This window comes from Ursus arctos, unplaced genomic scaffold, assembly GCF_023065955.2.
Source record: "Ursus arctos isolate Adak ecotype North America unplaced genomic scaffold, UrsArc2.0 scaffold_43, whole genome shotgun sequence".
Taxonomy (NCBI): domain Eukaryota; kingdom Metazoa; phylum Chordata; class Mammalia; order Carnivora; family Ursidae; genus Ursus; species Ursus arctos.
The window spans coordinates 89,277-97,506 of record NW_026623060.1 but is presented as its reverse complement, the minus strand read 5'-3'; positions in this window follow the sequence as shown (position 1 = coordinate 97,506).

Here is an 8,230-nt window from a genome sequence, read left to right as displayed (position 1 = left end):
GGGAACCCTCTTACACCCCTGTGCGAATGCAGTCCGGTACAGCCACTCTGGAAAATGGTACGGAGTTTCCTCAAGACGTTATAAATAAAGCTACCCTATGTCCCAGCAATTGCACTACTGGGGATTTACCCCAAAGAGACAGAGGTAGTGAAGACGGGACACATGCACCCCAGTGTTCATAGCAGCAATATCCATAATAGACAAGCTGTGGAAAGAGTGCAGATGAGCATGGACAGATGAATGGATAAAGAAGATGTGGATCATATATATAATGGAATATTACTCAGCCATCAGAAAGGATGAATACTTACCATCACACCGACCTGGGTGGAGCTGGAAGGTATTATGCTGAGTGGAATAAGCCAATGAAAGAAAGACAATGATCATATGCTTTCACTCCTATGTGGAATATCAGAAACAGGGAAGAAGACCATAGGGAGGGAAAATAGAAAGGGAAGTCATCAGAGGGAGAAAACCCATGATAGACTCTTAACTATCGCAACAAACTGATGATTGCTGGAGGAGAAGTTGGGGGGGGGGGATAACTGGGTGAGTGGCATTAAGGAGGTCACACAATACAATGAGCACTGGGTGTTCCACACGACTGGTAATTTATTGAAGACTACATCTGAAACTAATGATGTACTGTAAGTTGGCTAATTGAATTTAAATTAAAGAATAAAAGACCTCGAATAAACAATCCTAAACATTTGTATGGAACCACTAAAGATACTGAACAGCCAGTGCAATGTGGAAAAGAAAAACAAAGCTGGAGGACTCACAATTTCAGATTTCAGGTTATACTACAAAGCTGCAGTCATCCTAACAAGAGAGTACGGCACAAAAATAGACACAGCGACCAAAGGAACAGGATACAAGTTCAGACAGAAACCCACAATTATGTGGTCCATGAATCTTCCACAAGGCAAGCAATGATATCAAAAGGGAAAAGGACAGTCTCTACAACAAATGGTGTTGGGAAAACTAGACAGCTACGCACAAAAGAATGAAATTAGACTGCTTTCTTACACAATACAGACAAACACAAAACAGTTTCAAGACCTCAATATGAGACCTAAATCCACAAAAATTCTACAGGAGGGAAGACAGTAACTTCTTGACATGGACCATACCAACGTTTTTCTAGACTGTCTCCTGAGGCAAAGGAAATGAAAGCAAAAATAAACTATTGGGAATAGAGCAAAATAAAAAGTTTCCACATGGCAGAAGAACAATGAAAACGTAAAAATAATAAGACAACCTACTCAAAGGGAGAAGATGTTTGCAAAGATCATATGCAATAAAAGGATAGTGTCCAAAACATAGAACTGATACTACTCGACCCCCAAAAAACAAATAATTCAGTTAAAAAATAGGCAGAAGACATGAACAGACATTTCTCCAAAGAAGAAATACAAATGGCCAACAGTCCCGTGAAAAGATGTTCACCATCACCCATCATCAGGAAAATATAAATCCAAAGGACAATGAGGTATTACCTCACACCTGTCAGAATGGCTAACATCAAAAGCACAAGAAAGAGCAGGCGTTGGGAGGATGTGGACAAAGGGGAATCCTCGCGAACCGTGGGTGGGAATGCAAACTGTGATGGCCACCGTGGAAAACAGTATGAAGGTTCCTCAAAAAATTAAATATAGAACTACCCTACGATCCAACAATCAGACTACTGGTATTTGCCCAAAGACTATGAAAACAGCAACTTAAAAGGATACGTGCACCCCTATGTTTCTTGCACCTTTATTTACAATATCACAATATGGAAGCAACCCAAGTGTCTGTAGAAAAATTGACAAATGCGATGATAGATGTGTGTATTCACACACACACACACACACACACACACACACACACACACACACACACACAATGGAGTATTACTAGGCTTGAATGAAACCTTGCCATTTGCAGCCACATGGATGGAGCTAGAGAGTATTATCCTAACTGAAATCAGTCAGTCAGAGAAAGACAAATCCCATATGATGTCACTCTTATAGGGAACTTAAAAAACAAACAAAACTAAATAAATAAGAGAGAAAAAGGAGACACACCAAAATACAAACTCTTAACAAGAGAGAACAAACGGATGGTTACCAGAGAGGAGGAGGTGGATAGAGGGATGAGTGAAATAGATGAAGCGGATTAAGAGGACACTTTTCTGGATGACCACTGAGTAATATATAGAATTACTGAATCACTCTCTTGTACACCTGAAACGAATGTAACACTGTATGTTAGCTCTACTGGAATTAAAATAAATTTTTTAAAAAGATTTTTCTTTCAGGAACCTCTTTGAAAAAGCTTTTCCTCTGCAATGTGCATAAGCCCTACTTGGGAGGATTCACTCTACAATAATTATTCACTCTATGCCTCGAATTCAGATTTCACTGAGTTCTTACTGTGGATCCCAGCCCACGGGAGCCATGGTCCTTTTCTGTCCAGGCTCAGCACCTATGCCTTCAAGACTGGAAGTAGAGACACATGTCACTTCACAGTCCAGAAAGCTATTATTGTTTCTGTTTCAGTGTGAGAGAGTCACAGACTTTGGGACAGATTTCAGAGCAGGTTTATTATGGATCCTGGATCTCTACTTCAATGTTCATTACCTGGATCCATTTGGCTAATAGGTTCCCTGTGGATGGACTTGCTTCCAAGCACATACATGGAAGATGCAAAGGTGAGAGGGCTTGGTGCGGGACAGGAAGAAGACCAAAATCAGACAAGGGTCCGACCCCTCCCCTGATCCAAGAACTGCTACAGGAGAGGGTATGGGAGGTAGAATCCATGCGAAACTCCAAGGTCACCAGCTGAACACAGGAGGCATAGGTCAAGGGATCTGGAGATGCAGGGGTTGAAGGCTGCTCTGAGCTACCTCTGGGAGGAAGGGAGGGAAGGAATGGGGAGACACTGCCTGCCCCTGGCCTATGCCAGCTGCCCACCGCTCCGACAAGCATCCGTCTACACAGCTGACACACAGCCTGGGCTCAGGATGGGCTGGCTCGGGTCCCTCAATCCTCAGTGGGACAGCTGGCCCCAGGGCTCAGAGACAGGCTGAGGGAGATGAGAGGGAAAGCTGCCCCACCCAGGTCATCCCCTCCTTGAGCAGACAGCCCTTCGGAACTGCTAAAAAAAAAAAAAAAAAAACCCACTAACGGCGTTGAAAGACATGCCATGGATGAACTAAGGCATAGAGATATGTAAAATAACATCCACTTTTAAGTTCAGAGCTGTCATCTCAGGAAGTGGGGAGAGCTTCCCTGAAGAAGACTGAGGGGAGGGCAGGCCATGCTGAAAAGGGAGACATGGCTCTCCTGATTGGGGACCTGCAGCCCCCTTCCAGGGCAGGACATCATCCTCGCATCACACGAGATCCATGGAAGTGTTCCATCAGGGCCAGATGTTTGTCTCGAGAAGGCTACCCTGGCATCGGACTGCACAGGGCACCAGGGACGAGGGCCAGATGGAGGACGGACAATACCCCGGAGGCCATGGGGCAAGAGCAGAGGCACACGACCTTGAAGATGATGATGAAAAGCAGGAGGTGGCAGCATGGAGCCGGCCCGAAAGTGCCATGGGAGCAGTGCCCACAGCTACACTGACTGGGGGCCTTCTGTGCCAGGAGTGGCTGACTTCAGTGGGCTCCAGACTAGTCCTGACCACAAGTCTAGGAAGTGTGCACCACCCCCGGCCTCCTCTCCCCTTGCAGCTGCTAGGAATCACGGTCACAGACCCTGGTCAGCTTTCGTGGAAACCAAGCAGTGGCTCCCCCGCATGCTGCACCTCTGGTGGTGGTCCAGTGCGACCCTCGTGCCTGGCCAGACACTGATGTCTACCTGTCTCCACACAAATCCACAGACAGGAGGGTGTCCCTGAATTCCACAGCACCTGATGAAACAGATCCACGGAACCCAACACCCAGTGGGTCACTCGGGACCTCACCTATGAGGTCATGGAGCTCACCATACCCTATTTCCGTCACTTCCCACAGAAATCCTGGTTCTGATCCCCCACAACACCATACATCCTGGTTGCTGACCTGGGGTCATGCCATGAACCCACATGGCACCTTTCTTTTAGAGAAGCCTATGCCTACACCTCCTAGAAAATATTTCTAATGAAGTACAAGCCCATCAGGACTACGGTGTGAACGGTAGCACACAGCCTGCATGGTAGTAGTCAGTAATTCTAACAAGGGTTAACCCCACCCCCCGTCTCACAAAACCTTCCTCCGTCCCCACGGAACTCATGGTCTGCCCTCAGAAAACCCTCCAGGAAACAAACCTTTCATCTGAATGCTCTCTTCACCTCCTGCTACAAATCTTGTCCAACCACAATGATATGAAACTAGAAATCAGTCTCAAGAAAAAAATGGGACAGTCAAAAACAGGTGGAGATTGGGGGGCCTGGGTGGCTCAGTCATTAAGGATCTGCCTTCAGCTCAGGTCGTGATCCCAGGAGCCTGGGATCTAGCCCCGAATCAGGCTCCTTGCTCAGTGGGAAGCCCGCTTCTCCCTCTCCCACCCCCCTGCTTGCGTTCCCTCTCTCGCTGTCTCACTCTCTGCCAGATACTTAAATAATCTTAAAAAAATATGTGGAGATTTAACAACATGCTACTGAACAACCAACAGTCAAAGAAGAAATCAAAAAAAATTTAGAAGTACCTTGACACTGATGAAAAAGACAACCTACAAAAACTTATGGGATGCAGCAAAAGTAGCTCTACGGGGGGGACGTTCATAGAAATTCAAGTCTTCATCAATCCATGAGAATGCTCTCCAATAAACAACCTGATTTCTGTGGTAAAGAAGTAGAAAAAAAAACAGCAAACAAAGCCCCAAATTAGTAGAAATAAGGAAATAACAAAAAGGAATGCATAAATAAATCCAACAGAGACTAAAAAGACAAAAAAAAAAAAAAACACACACACACACACACACACAATGAAAATGAGAGCTGCCTTTTTTGGAAAGATAAACAAAACTGACAAACTTAGCTAGACTCACCAAGAAAGACAGAGGACTCGAATGCAATCAGGAAAGAAAGATAATGGATTCCTGTCTCATATCAAAATCAAAAGAACTCTTCCACCTTGGACACAACAACTTCTTGCAAGCCACGTCTCTAAAGGCAAAGGAAATAAAAGCAAAAATGAACTATTGGCACTTCATCAAGATAAAAAGTTTCTGCACGGCAAAGCAAACGATCAACAAAACAAAAAGGCAACCTATGGAATCGAAGAAGATATCTGCAAATGATATTACAGATAAAGGGCTGGTATCCAAGATCTATAAAGAACTCCTCAAACTCGACACCCAAAAAATGGGCAGAAGACACAAAGAGATACTTGTCCAGAGAAGACATACAAATGGCCAACAGACACATGAAAAAATGCTCCACATCACTTGCCATCAGGCAAATACAAATCAAAACTACAATGAGATACCACCTTACACCAGTTAGAATGGTTAAAATTAACAAGGCCGGGGGCACCTGGGTGGCACAGCGGTTAAGCGTCTGCCTTCAGCTCAGGGCGTGATCCCGGCATTATGGGATGGAGCCCCACATCAGGCTCCTCCGCTATGAGCCTGCTTCTTCCTCTCCCACTCCCCCTGCTTGTGTTCCCTCTCTCGCTGGCTGTCTCTATCTCTGTGGAATAAATAAATAAAATCTTGAGAAGAAATTAACAAGACAGGAAATAAAAAAAAGTCAGAGAGGATGTGGAGAAAGGGGAGCCCTCTAACACTACTCGTGAGAATTCAAGCTGGTACAGCCACTTTTGAAAACAATATGGAGATTCCTCAAGACGTTGAACACAGAGCTATCCTACGACCCACCAATTGCACTACTGGGTATTTACCCCATAGACACAGAGTAATGAAAAGAAGGGGCACCTGTATCCCAATGTTCATAGCAGCAATGTCCTTAATAGCCAAACTGTGGAAGGAGCCAAGATGTCCTTCAGCAGATGAATGGACAAAGAAGATGTGGTTCATCTATACAATGGAATATTACTCAGTCATCAGAAAGGATGAATACCCGCCATTTGCACCAACGTGGATGGACCAGGAGGGGATTATGCTAAGTGAAATTAAGTCAAGCAGAGAAAGACAATTATCATATCGTTTCACTCCTATGTGGAATGGAAGGAATAGCATGGAGGACATTAGGAGAAGGAAGGGAAAAGTGAAGGTGGGGAATGAGAGGGGGAGATGAACCATGAGAGACTATTGACACTGGGAAACAAACTGAAGGTTGCAGAAAGGGAGGGGTAGGGGAATGGGTTATGCTGGTGATGGGTATTAAGGAGGGCACGTGTCATAATGAGCACTAGGTGTTATATGCAAACAATGAATCCTGGAACACTACATCAAAAACAAATGAAGTACTGTAGGGTGACTAACATAATTTTAAAAAAAGAGAAAGATATGAAATCCATACAGGAAAACGGTCACTATTTGCAAATGACATGAAATCCCAAAAGATTCCACAAAAAAAAAAAAAAAAAAAAAAAAAAAAAAAAAACTGTTAGAATAAACAAATTCAAGAAAGCTGCAGGATATAAAGTCAAGATACAGAGACCTGTTGTCTTTATTTTTTTTCAGATTTTATTTATTTATTTGACAGGAAGAGAAAAAGCACGAGCCGGGGGAGTGTCAGAAAGACGGAGAAGCAGACCCTCGCTAAGCGGGGAGCCCAACACGGGGCTCGATCCCAGAACTCTGACCTGAGCAGAAGGCAGACGCTTCACCTATGGAGCCACCCAGATGACCCAACTTCTTGCATTTCTGTATACTGATGACACACTTTCGCAAAGAGAAATTAAAAAAGCAATGCCATTTACAATTGCATCAAAAAAAAAAATCTAGGAATAAAAGTAACCAACAATGAGAAAGACATAGTATACTCAACACATGGCAGAAAAGAAATGAAAAACATGTGTGTCGAGGGGGGGCAGAATGTATGGGTCAAAGATTTGGAAGGCAACACAAACAAATGGAAGCATACGCCATGCTCCTTAACTGGAAGAGTTAATTATGTGAACATGTCCATCGTACCCAAAGCAATCGACAGATGTGATGAAATCCCCATCTGAATTCCAGTGGCATTATTCGAGGAAATAGAAAACAGTCCTCAAACTTGCATGGAATCACAAAAGACCCCAAATACCCAAAGCAACCTGGAGAAAGAAAGGTGCAGTCAACACCACTCCTGGATTTCAAGCTAGATTACAAAGCTGTTGTCATCAAAACAGGATGGTACTGGCAGAAACACAGACACCAGGTCAGTGGAACAGAACAGAAAGCTCAGAAACTTACCCACACGTAGATGACCCTAACTTACGACACAGCAGCAGAAGATATGCCATGAGGGAAGGACTGTCTCTTCGGTGAGCGGTAACAGGCCAACTGGACACTAAATGCAGAAGAATATAACTGGGTCACTTTCTTACACCACACACAAAATTTTTAATGGATGAATGATTTGAACATAAGACCCGAATCCATAAACCTCCAAGAAGACACAGGTACTAAGTCTCTCGACATTGGTTTTGGCAAAGAGTCTTCAGATCGGACACCAAATGCAAAGGCAACAAAAGCAAAAATAAACAAGTGGAACAACATCAAACTGAAATCTTCCACACGGCAAAAGAAACCATCAAAAACTTAAAAGGCCACTGACCCAATAAGAAAAAAATATCTGCGAATCATATGTGTGAGAAGAGGCTAATATCCAAAATGCACACAACACTCATACAAATCAAAACAAAAAAAACTGTATAAAAAATGGGGTGAATATGTGAATAGATACTGTCCAAAGATGGCACACAGGTGCCAACAGACAGAAAAAGTTGTTCGACATCACTAATCATCGTCAGGGAAACATCAGTCAAACCCACAATCGGCTATCCCCTCACAACTGTTGGAACAGCAATTGTCCCAGAGACAGACACCAGGTGGGGTCAAGGGTGTGCAGACGAGGAGACACTGTGCGCTGTTGGTGGGAATGGAAATTGGTGCAGCCACTGTGACAAACGGTATGGAGGTTCCTGAAAAAATAAATACAACTACCACATGACCCAGGAATGGCTCTACTGAGTATTGATTTGGAGAACACAAAAATACTGCCTCAAAAAGACAGATGCACTCCCACGTTCACTGCAGCATTATTCACAATAACCAGACATGGAAACACAGACCTTGGGGGCCTTATG